Source organism: Pseudophryne corroboree, chromosome 2 (genome assembly GCF_028390025.1).
Source record: "Pseudophryne corroboree isolate aPseCor3 chromosome 2, aPseCor3.hap2, whole genome shotgun sequence".
NCBI classification, from domain to species: Eukaryota; Metazoa; Chordata; class Amphibia; order Anura; family Myobatrachidae; genus Pseudophryne; species Pseudophryne corroboree.
The window spans coordinates 971,682,577-971,694,974 of record NC_086445.1 but is presented as its reverse complement, the minus strand read 5'-3'; the positions used below and the strand labels follow the sequence as shown (position 1 = coordinate 971,694,974).

The window sequence follows — 12,398 nt, the reverse complement described above, 5'->3', positions numbered from 1 at the left end:
TAATGCACTGTGGGGGCAAGACCAAAAATAACACCTACATACTAAATGGGGTAATATTAGGGGATTCTGTACTGGAAAAAGACTTAGCGGTTCACATAGATAACAAATTAAGCAGCAGTACCCAAAGTAGGAGTGCCGCAAAGAAGGCTAATAAGACATTAGCATGCATAAAATGGGGAATTGATGCAAGAGAAGAGAGTATTATACTCCCATTATATAAATCACTAGTGAGGCTGCATCTAGAATACTGTGTGCAATTTTGGGCACCATATTACAAAAATGATATCCTTGAGCTAGAAAAGGTTCAGAGGCGGGCGAACAAACTAGTCAAGGGCATGGAGACGTTGGAATATGAGGAAAGGCATGTTTATATTGGAAAAGAGGAGACTAAGAGGGTACATGATCAACATCTACAAATATATAAGGGGTAAATACACAGAGCTTGGGAGGGACCTGTTTTCTACAAGATCAGCACAGAGGACACGTGGTCACTCGCTTAGGTTAGAGGAGAGGAGATTCCACACATTGAGGTGAAAGGTTTTTTCACAGTAAGGACAATACATGTTTGGAATTCCCCGCCTGAGAGAGTAGTAATGGCGGACTCGGTCAACACCTTTAAGAATGGGTAAAATTCCTATTGGATAAAAATATTCAGGTTATGGTGCGTAGGCATGCATTAGAGTTAATATAACTAGTCCTAACATAAAAATAACTAGTCCTATAATATGACTGCATAGGAGACCACAAATAGGTTGAACTTGATGGAAAATTGTCTTTTTTCAACCTTAGTTACTATGTTACTATGTTACTTTCATGAATACCCTTGGGGCTGTGGAGAGACCAAATGGTAAGCCCTGAAACTGGAAATGTTGGTTCAGTACAGTGAACCGGAGGAACACTTGATGAGGTGGCCATATTAAGACATGCAGGTATGCATCCTTGATATCCAGGTATACTAGAAACTCCTCCTCCTCCAGACTTGATATTACCGCTCTTAGTGATTCCATCTTGAATTTGAATATTTGAAGATAAGGGTTAAGGGATCTGAGGTTCAAGATTGGCCATACAGAGCCATCTGGCTTTGGGACTACAAAAAGGCTTGAATAAAACCCCTCTGTGTGGAGCAGAGGAGGTACTGGAACAATAACTCCTGTTGACAGCAGTTATTGAACTGCATCTTGCAAGGCAACACTTGCTATAGGTGAAGCTGGTAAGCCTGACCTGAAGAATCTGAGAGAAGGGAGTTCCTCACCCAAGGATCCCGGCAGGACTCGCTGAAGGCAAGCACCTACCTGAAAGTTGCCTTGCTACTGGGGCCAACCCTCATGCTGAGGGCTTCATGGAAGAGGATCCTGAGGTCTGGTCCGAAGTTCCAGCAGCTGCTGGTTTATGGGACTTACCACGAGTTCCTGAATCTGGCTACCCAAAAGGACTGCAGAGAGTGTCCAGGAAATGGACGTCTAGCAGCTGGCGCAACAGACGACAGATATATAGATTTACCTGCAGTCGCCTGAGATATCCCCTTGTTCAGTTCTTCCCCAAACAAGGCATCATCTGTAAATGGAAGGTTCTCTACCCCTTTCTTAGAATCAGCATCTGCTGATCATTGTCTCTACGAGTCGATGCTGCGATCGCAATGGTACGACCATTAATGATACTAATTCCCTTAACAGCCTCACTCATGAAGTTTGCAGCATCTTTGATACATTGTAGTAATGTAACTATCTCATCCTGAGGTAGTGTAAGCAACCCTTTCAAAATAACATCAGACCCTTTTTTACCATGGCTCAAGAAATCCAGCCGCATACTATGGTAAAGCGTTGGGCTACGCCCGCTGCAGTATAGAATGATTTAAGAGTGGTGTCAATTTTGTGATCAGCTGGACCTTTGAGAGAAATGGCACAAGGTACAGATAGTACAATTTTATATGACAGACTGGACACAGACGTATCCACTGTTGGAGGATTTTTCCAGATTTTTCTATCCTCTGTAGGGAAAGAAAATGAATTTAGTACCCATTTAGGAGTAATAAATTTTTTGTCAGGATATAGCCATGCCGCCTTTGCAAGGGAATCTAATTCCTTGGAAACCGGGAAGGTTGCAGAGGACTTTGATTTCACGTTAAAAAACAATTAATCTGCTGGTGCCGCTTCCTTATCTGGAATATTGAGGACCTCTCTAATACCATAAATTAGGGCCTACACTCCCAGGGACAGGGAATTATCCTCGTCCACCTCTAAATCTCCCTCATCTAACTCTGGTAATTCAGAGTCAGACTGCAATATCTGTGGGAGAGTGTGTTTATGAGAGACCAACAGGGGGGGCTGAGGAGCCTGTCTGTGGTCGGCAGCAGCTAACATGAAAGTGTCCATAGTCTGTTTCAGGGTTTGCCTTTTAAGCTTTGCCATATCTAACTCTGAATTTATGTTAGTAATCATAGTTTTAAATGATTCTATCCACTCAGGTTCCTGCATATAACCACCCAGTGAAGGTAGTGAGCATTGGGTACACTGCAGAGACCCATGTGAGGAAGGTGTAAACCTAACCTTGCATGAAGCACACACAGACTTATTTGCAGACATGCTTTAGCAGAAAACACAGAGTTAAGTAGGAAACACAGTCAGTATTAGTGAGACAGCACACTTATTCCAGACAACCCTGAATGGAGTGACACAGAGAGGAAAGGGAACAGCACACAATACCGCAGTCAGAGCAGCGGGGGCGCTGGGTATCTCTTATGTGTAATTTACCTCAAAACGGTATAGCCACTGACTATGTGCTCCCCCCTCTCTATAACCCCCTGGTACCAGTACAATTTTGGTGATTCAATGGGTCTTGTGGAGGAGGATGGAGCCTGAACACAGCAGTAGGAAATGGCGCCCTTGAGGTTCTGGTCCCGCTCTCCGGGTAGCTCTGCCCCCATAATGGCATGTGGTCACTCTCATTTATTTACACTGGCTTCTCCATTTTGTGTAAAAAGAGAGTGTGCAACCCCCTTTTTAACGTATAATGCCAGTGTGGGTACACAGTGGGAACTGCAGCCCGTAGCTGGGTGATCGCTGTCTCTTCATGCCACCATTTGCACTGGGGATTTGCTAACTGGGACCCCGGCGTATTACTCACCACACCACGTCTGCTTCGGTATCTGTTAGGGGTGGCGGCATGCTGCCGACGTGGGCTCACACCCAAGGGGTATGAGAACCAGCAGCTTACGAGCTCAGTGTCCTGTCAGTGGGAAATGAACCATTAACTCTGAGGAAGTTGGTTCGGTCCCTTCCCTAAGTCCCACGATGCAGGCAAACTGGTTGTTAACCAGTGTGCCTGAAAACAATAAACTAAAATACATTTCTGAAGAAACCTCTCTGGAGAGCAACAGAATGCACCCCGCTCCTTGGGCAAATTTTTCTAAACAAGGTCTGCAGAAGGGGCATTGAGGGGAGGAGCCAACACACACTATTCATTTCTAAAAGTGCCAGGCTCCAATGGACCCGATCTATACCCATGGTAATCTTCAATTCCCTGTATCCACAAGTACGTTAGAGAAACTTCTTTACAGAACTTGACCTTCATCAAGGTGATGCAACAAAACCACTTCACTAGACTACAGAGATTATTTTGATGTATGATAAATGATCATCGGTGTGTGACTGAGTCTGAATCTGTATATGAAGTGATGCAATGTAGGTGCTATGGGGTTTTTTCACACCAAGTTCTGCTGTGCTTCGTATAAGATGAATACTCAGTTGCACGCAAATGTACAATTGTTGCATAGCAAATTAATCAGTGCTATCTAGTGAAGTGGTTTGATCACATCATATCGATTAACCTGCATAACTTGATTTCCAGGAAAACACTGTAATGTAGCATGTCGTATGCAGATACAGCCACAGTTGCACAAAGAATATAGACATGCTGCATATCATTTTAATCAGCATAAGCTAATTATGCCTCTTATTGGCATAGCAATGTGACTTAGATGCGTTTAAACGTAAAATGTTGCATATAAAGACGCTTTGCGCTAACGAGTCATGCAACTAAAAGGGCTGTTTAATGTGACTGCCGTGAGGATACATCTGTATTTACCTCATTGTTAATCTGGCCTTGTTTATAGATAACAGCACCTCACAGCTACATTTCCACAGTTGCTTATTGGCATAATTCAGTTTAGTCATTTTTAGTTTTAGCTTGGAGCTGATGCCAATTATTTTTTTTTAGTATTCTGTTATTTCTTTGAAGCACAGTGCCAATTTACTCCTATATACTTTGACAATATCATCAGTTGGTGGTGTGTATCTGGGCCACATAATCTGTTCTAGATCAAGCTACTCTGAGAATCAACATGCAGGGAACATTGATGGGTAAATATTAGAGATGAGCGGGTTCGGTTTCTCTGAATCCGAACCCGCACGAACTTCATGTTTTTTTCACGGGTCCGAGCAGACTCGGATCCTCCCGCCTTGCTCGGTTAACCCGAGCGCGCCCGAACGCCATCATGACGCTGTCGGATTCTCGCGAGACTCGGATTCTATATAAGGAGCCGCGCGTCGCCGCCATTTTCACACGTGCATTGAGATTGATAGGGAGAGGACGTGGCTGGCGTCCTCTCCATTTAGATTAGGGTTGAGAGAGAGAGAGAGAGATTGACCTGAGGCTGTGATACTGTAGAAGAGAGTGCAGAGTTTAGTGACTGACGACCACAGTGACCACCAGACAGTGCAGTTGTTTGTTTTATTTAATATATCCGTTCTCTGCCTGAAAAAAACGATACACACAGTGACTCAGTCACATACCATATCTGTGTGCACTGCTCAGCCCAGTGTGCTGCATCAATGTATATATATATCTGACTGTGCTCAGCTCACACAGCTTATAATTGTGGGGGAGACTGGGGAGCACTGCAGTGCCAGTTATAGGTTATAGCAGGAGCCAGGAGTACATAATATTATATTAAAATTAAACAGTGCACACTTTTGCTGCAGGAGTGCCACTGCCAGTGTGACTAGTGACCAGTGACCTGACCACCAGTATATATAATATTAGTAGTATACTATCTCTTTATCAACCAGTCTATATTAGCAGCAGACACAGTACAGTGCGGTAGTTCACGGCTGTGGCTACCTCTGTGTCGGCACTCGGCAGCCCGTCCATAATTGTATATACCACCTAACCGTGGTTTTTTTTTCTTTCTTTATAGTCATACTAGTTACGAGTATACTATCTCTTTATCAACCAGTCTATATTAGCAGCAGACACAGTACAGTGCGGTAGTTCACGGCTGTGGCTACCTCTGTGTCGGCACTCGGCAGCCCGTCCATAATTGTATATACCACCTAACCGTGGTTTTTTTTTTCATTCTTTATACATACATACTAGTTACGAGTATACTATCTCTTTATCAACCAGTCTATATTAGCAGCAGACACAGTACAGTGCGGTAGTTCACGGCTGTGGCTACCTCTGTGTCGGCACTCGGCAGCCCGTCCATAATTGTATATACCACCTAACCGTGGTTTTTTTTTCTTTCTTTATACATACATACTAGTTACGAGTATACTATCTCTTTATCAACCAGTCTATATATTAGCAGCAGACACAGTACAGTGCGGTAGTTCACGGCTGTGGCTACCTCTGTGTCGGCACTCGGCAGCCCGTCCATAATTGTATATACCACCTAACCGTGGTTTTTTTTTCTTTCTTTATACATACATACTAGTTACGAGTATACTATCTCTTTATCAACCAGTCTATATATTAGCAGCAGACACAGTACAGTGCGGTAGTTCACGGCTGTGGCTACCTCTGTGTCGGCACTCGGCAGCCCGTCCATAATTGTGTATACCACCTAACCGTGGTTTTTTTTTTCTTTCTTTATACATACATACTAGTTACGAGTATACTATCTCTTTATCAACCAGTCTATATATTAGCAGCAGACACAGTACAGTGCGGTAGTTCACGGCTGTGGCTACCTCTGTGTCGGCACTCGGCAGCCCGTCCATAATTGTATATACCACCTAACCGTGGTTTTTTTTTCTTTCTTTATACATACATACTAGTTACGAGTATACTATCTCTTTATCAACCAGTCTATATATTAGCAGCAGACACAGTACAGTGCGGTAGTTCACGGCTGTGGCTACCTCTGTGTCGGCACTCGGCAGCCCGTCCATAATTGTGTATACCACCTAACCGTGGTTTTTTTTTTCTTTCTTTATACATACATACTAGTTACGAGTATACTATCTCTTTATCAACCAGTCTATATATTAGCAGCAGACACAGTACAGTGCGGTAGTTCACGGCTGTGGCTACCTCTGTGTCGGCACTCGGCAGCCCGTCCATAATTGTATATACCACCTAACCGTGGTTTTTTTTTTCTTTCTTTATACATACATACTAGTTACGAGTATACTATCTCTTTATCAACCAGTCTATATATTAGCAGCAGACACAGTACAGTGCGGTAGTTCACGGCTGTGGCTACCTCTGTGTCGGCACTCGGCAGCCCGTCCATAATTGTATATACCACCTAACCGTGGTTTTTTTTTCTTTCTTTATAGTCATACTAGTTACGAGTATACTATCTCTTTATCAACCAGTCTATATTAGCAGCAGACACAGTACAGTGCGGTAGTTCACGGCTGTGGCTACCTCTGTGTCTGCACTCGGCAGGCAGTCTGTCCATAATTGTATACCACCTAACCGTGGTTTTTTTTTCTTTCTTCTTTATACATACATAGTTACATAGACATCTCTTTATCAACCAGTCTATATTAGCAGCAGACACAGTACTGTACGGTAGTTCACGGCTGTGGCTACCTCTGTGTCTGCACTCGGCAGGCAGTCCGTCCATAATTGTATACCACCTAACCGTGGTTTTTTTTTCTTTCTTCTTTATACATACATAGTTACATAGACATCTCTTTATCAACCAGTCTATATTAGCAGCAGACACAGTACAGTACGGTAGTTCACGGCTGTGGCTACCTCTGTGTCTGCACTCGGCAGGCAGTCCGTCCATAATTGTATACCACCTAACCGTGGTTTTTTTTTCTTTCTTCTTTATACATACATAGTTACATAGACATCTCTTTATCAACCAGTCTATATTAGCAGCAGACACAGTACAGTACGGTAGTTCACGGCTGTGGCTACCTCTGTGTCTGCACTCGGCAGGCAGTCCGTCCATAATTGTATACCACCTAACCGTGTTTTTTTTTTCTTTCTTCTTTATACATACATAGTTACATAGACATCTCTTTATCAACCAGTCTATATTAGCAGCAGACACAGTACAGTACGGTAGTTCACGGCTGTGGCTACCTCTGTGTCTGCACTCGGCAGGCAGTCCATAATTGTATACTAGTATCCATCTCCATTGTTTACCTGAGGTGCCTTTTAGTTGTGCCTATTAAAATATGGAGAACAAAAATGTTGAGGTTCCAAAATTAGGGAAAGATCAAGATCCACTTCCACCTCGTGCTGAAGCTGCTGCCACTAGTCATGGCCGAGACGATGAAATGCCAGCAACGTCGTCTGCCAAGGCCGATGCCCAATGTCATAGTACAGAGAATGTCAAATCCAAAACACCAAATATCAGAAAAAAAAGGACTCCAAAACCTAAAATAAAATTGTCGGAGGAGAAGCGTAAACTTGCCAATATGCCATTTACGACACGGAGTGGCAAGGAACGGCTGAGGCCCTGGCCTATGTTCATGGCTAGTGGTTCAGCTTCACATGAGGATGGAAGCACTCAGCCTCTCGCTAGAAAAATGAAAAGACTCAAGCTGGCAAAAGCAGCACAGCAAAGAACTGTGCATTCTTCGAAATCCCAAATCCACAAGGAGAGTCCAATTGTGTCGGTTGCGATGCCTGACCTTCCCAACACTGGACGTGAAGAGCATGCGCCTTCCACCATTTGCACGCCCCCTGCAAGTGCTGGAAGGAGCACCCGCAGTCCAGTTCCTGATAGTCAGATTGAAGATGTCAGTGTTGAAGTACACCAGGATGAGGAGGATATGGGTGTTGCTGGCGCTGGGGAGGAAATTGACCAGGAGGATTCTGATGGTGAGGTGGTTTGTTTAAGTCAGGCACCCGGGGAGACACCTGTTGTCCGTGGGAGGAATATGGCCGTTGACATGCCAGGTGAAAATACCAAAAAAATCAGCTCTTCGGTGTGGAGGTATTTCACCAGAAATGCGGACAACAGGTGTCAAGCCGTGTGTTCCCTTTGTCAAGCTGTAATAAGTAGGGGTAAGGACGTTAACCACCTCGGAACATCCTCCCTTATACGTCACCTGCAGCGCATTCATAATAAGTCAGTGACAAGTTCAAAAACTTTGGGTGACAGCGGAAGCAGTCCACTGACCAGTAAATCCCTTCCTCTTGTAACCAAGCTCACGCAAACCACCCCACCAACTCCCTCAGTGTCAATTTCCTCCTTCCCCAGGAATGCCAATAGTCCTGCAGGCCATGTCACTGGCAATTCTGACGATTCCTCTCCTGCCTGGGATTCCTCCGATGCATCCTTGCGTGTAACGCCTACTGCTGCTGGCGCTGCTGTTGTTGCTGCTGGGAGTCGATGGTCATCCCAGAGGGGAAGTCGTAAGCCCACTTGTACTACTTCCAGTAAGCAATTGACTGTTCAACAGTCCTTTGCGAGGAAGATGAAATATCACAGCAGTCATCCTGCTGCAAAGCGGATAACTGAGGCCTTGACAACTATGTTGGTGTTAGACGTGCGTCCGGTATCCGCCGTTAGTTCACAGGGAACTAGACAATTTATTGAGGCAGTGTGCCCCCGTTACCAAATACCATCTAGGTTCCACTTCTCTAGGCAGGCGATACCTAGAATGTACACGGACGTCAGAAAAAGACTCACCAGTGTCCTAAAAAATGCAGTTGTACCCAATGTCCACTTAACCACGGACATGTGGACAAGTGGAGCAGGGCAGGGTCAGGACTATATGACTGTGACAGCCCACTGGGTAGATGTATGGACTCCCGCCGCAAGAACAGCAGCGGCGGCACCAGTAGCAGCATCTCGCAAACGCCAACTCTTTCCTAGGCAGGCTACGCTTTGTATCACCGCTTTCCAGAATACGCACACAGCTGAAAACCTCTTACGGCAACTGAGGAAGATCATTGCGGAATGGCTTACCCCAATTGGACTCTCCTGTGGATTTGTGGCATCGGACAACGCCAGCAATATTGTGTGTGCATTAAATATAGGCAAATTCCAGCACGTCCCATGTTTTGCACATACCTTGAATTTGGTGGTGCAGAATTTTTTAAAAAACGACAGGGGCGTGCAAGAGATGCTGTCGGTGGCCAGAAGAATTGCGGGACACTTTTGGCGTACAGGCACCACGTACAGAAGACTGGAGCACCACCAAAAACTACTGAACCTGCCCTGCCATCATCTGAAGCAAGAAGTGGTAACGAGGTGGAATTCAACCCTCTATATGCTTCAGAGGTTGGAGGAGCAGCAAAAGGCCATTCAAGCCTATACAATTGAGCACGATATAGTAGGTGGAATGCACCTGTCTCAGGCGCAGTGGAGAATGATTTCAACGTTGTGCAAGGTTCTGATGCCCTTTGAACTTGCCACACGTGAAGTCAGTTCAGACACTGCCAGCCTGAGTCAGGTCATTCCCCTCATCAGGCTTTTGCAGAAGAAGCTGGAGACATTGAAGGAGGAGCTAACACGGAGCGATTCCGCTAGGCATGTGGGACTTGTGGATGGAGCCCTTAATTCGCTTAACAAGGATTCACGGGTGGTCAATCTGTTGAAATCAGAGCACTACATTTTGGCCACCGTGCTCGATCCTAGATTTAAAGCCTACCTTGGATCTCTCTTTCCGGCAGACACAAGTCTGCTGGGGTTGAAAGACCTGCTGGTGACAAAATTGTCAAGTCAAGCGGAACGCGACCTGTCAACATCTCCTCCTTCACATTCTCCCGCAACTGGGGGTGCGAGGAAAAGGCTCAGAATTCCGAGCCCACCCGCTGGCGGTGATGCAGGGCAGTCTGGAGCGACTGCTGATGCTGACATCTGGTCCGGACTGAAGGACCTGACAACGATTATGGACATGTCGTCTACTGTCACTGCATATGATTCTCTCAACATTGATAGAATGGTGGAGGATTATATGAGTGACCGCATCCAAGTAGGCACGTCACACAGTCCGTACTTATACTGGCAGGAAAAAGAGGCAATTTGGAGGCCCTTGCACAAACTGGCTTTATTCTACCTAAGTTGCCCTCCCACAAGTGTGTACTCCGAAAGAGTGTTTAGTGCCGCCGCTCACCTTGTCAGCAATCGGCGTACGAGGTTACATCCAGAAAATGTGGAGAAGATGATGTTCATTAAAATGAATTATAATCAATTCCTCCGCGGAGACATTGACCAGCAGCAATTGCCTCCACAAACTACACAGGGAGCTGAGATGGTGGATTCCAGTGGGGACGAATTGATAATCTGTGAGGAGGGGGATGTACACGGTGATATATCGGAGGGTGATGATGAGGTGGACATCTTGCCTCTGTAGAGCCAGTTTGTGCAAGGAGAGATTAATTGCTTCTTTTTTGGGGGGGGTCCAAACCAACCCGTCATATCAGTCACAGTCGTGTGGCAGACCCTGTCACTGAAATGATGGGTTGGTTAAAGTGTGCATGTCCTGTTTTGTTTATACAACATAAGGGTGGGTGGGAGGGCCCAAGGACAATTCCATCTTGCACCTCTTTTTTCTTTTCTTTTTCTTTGCATCATGTGCTGATTGGGGAGGGTTTTTTGGAAGGGACATCCTGCGTGACACTGCAGTGCCACTCCTAAATGGGCCCGGTGTTTGTGTCGGCCACTAGGGTCGCTAATCTTACTCACACAGTCAGCTACCTCATTGCGCCTCTTTTTTTCTTTGCGTCATGTGCTGTTTGGGGAGGGTTTTTTGGAAGGAACATCCTGCGTGACACTGCAGTGCTACTCCTAGATGGGCCCGGTGTTTGTGTCGGCCACTAGGGTCGCTAATCTTACTCACACAGCTACCTCATTGCGCCTCTTTTTTTCTTTGCATCATGTGCTGTTTGGGGAGGGTTTTTTGGAAGGGACATCCTGCGTGACACTGCAGTGCCACTCCTAGATGGGCCCGGTGTTTGTGTCGGCCACTAGGGTCGCTAATCTTACTCACACAGCTACCTCATTGCGCCTCTTTTTTTCTTTGCGTCATGTGCTGTTTGGGGAGGGTTTTTTGGAAGGGCCATCCTGCGTGACACTGCAGTGCCACTCCTAGATGGGCCCGGTGTTTGTGTCGGCCACTAGGGTCGCTAATCTTACTCACACAGCTACCTCATTGCGCCTCTTTTTTTCTTTGCGTCATGTGCTGTTTGGGGAGGGTTTTTTGGAAGGGACATCCTGCGTGACACTGCAGTGCCACTCCTAGATGGGCCCGGTGTTTGTGTCGGCCACTAGGGTCGCTTATCTTACTCACACAGCGACCTCGGTGCAAATTTTAGGACTAAAAATAATATTGTGAGGTGTGAGGTATTCAGAATAGACTGAAAATGAGTGTAAATTATGGTTTTTGAGGTTAATAATACTTTGGGATCAAAATGACCCCCAAATTCTATGATTTAAGCTGTTTTTTAGTGTTTTTGGAAAAAAACACCCGAATCCAAAACACACCCGAATCCGACAAAAAAAATTCGGTGAGGTTTTGCCAAAACGCGTTCGAACCCAAAACACGGCCGCGGAACCGAACCCAAAACCAAAACCCAAAACCCGAAAAATTTCAGGCGCTCATCTCTAGTAAATATTACTATGACTACTAAATGTAAAACTTCATAACAGAAGAAAACATGGAGGATTACAAAAGGATTACAATAGAGTGCACTATCATCAATTAAGAAGCCACCTACTGTCCCTCAACTAACACTGCAGCTGTTACCAAACTCCAACACATAGTACAGCTCAACTTAAATCTAAATTGCAGTGTTAAAATAAAAATGTCTAGTAAGAAAAAAATAATAATTTGCAACTATTACATCTTAAAACAATTAACCAAATGCATTTGCCCAGCTGGATTTATGGGTAAACTAAAATAGTTCCATAAAGTAGAAATAGTACCAACTGCTTTGCCTTTTGTGTCTGTACAAATTTTGCTCACCCATTTTTATTACCACCACAAAGAGGAAGTATTTGTAACATGTAAAAACTTTTTAAAGTCACACCACCTTAGCACATTAAAATACAAATTAATAGGCCTACTGTATGAGGAGCATAGTGGTGAAAGACAAAGGGCACAGGGGAGTAAAAAAGAAATTAAAGGGATGCAAGCAATGGAAATAATATTATGGAGAAGAAGGATTGGTTGTGGTCAGATTCTAATTGCTGAGTGAAAAAG

At 44.9% G+C, this 12,398-nt stretch overlaps 1 protein-coding gene across 5 annotated transcripts in view; it reads right to left on the bottom strand.

Annotated features, from left to right (window-relative positions):
* NCAM2 (neural cell adhesion molecule 2) overlaps nt 1-12,398 on the bottom strand; it is a 483,276-nt gene that overhangs the window by 171,082 nt on the left and 299,796 nt on the right. The gene's annotated exons all lie outside the window — the stretch shown is intronic.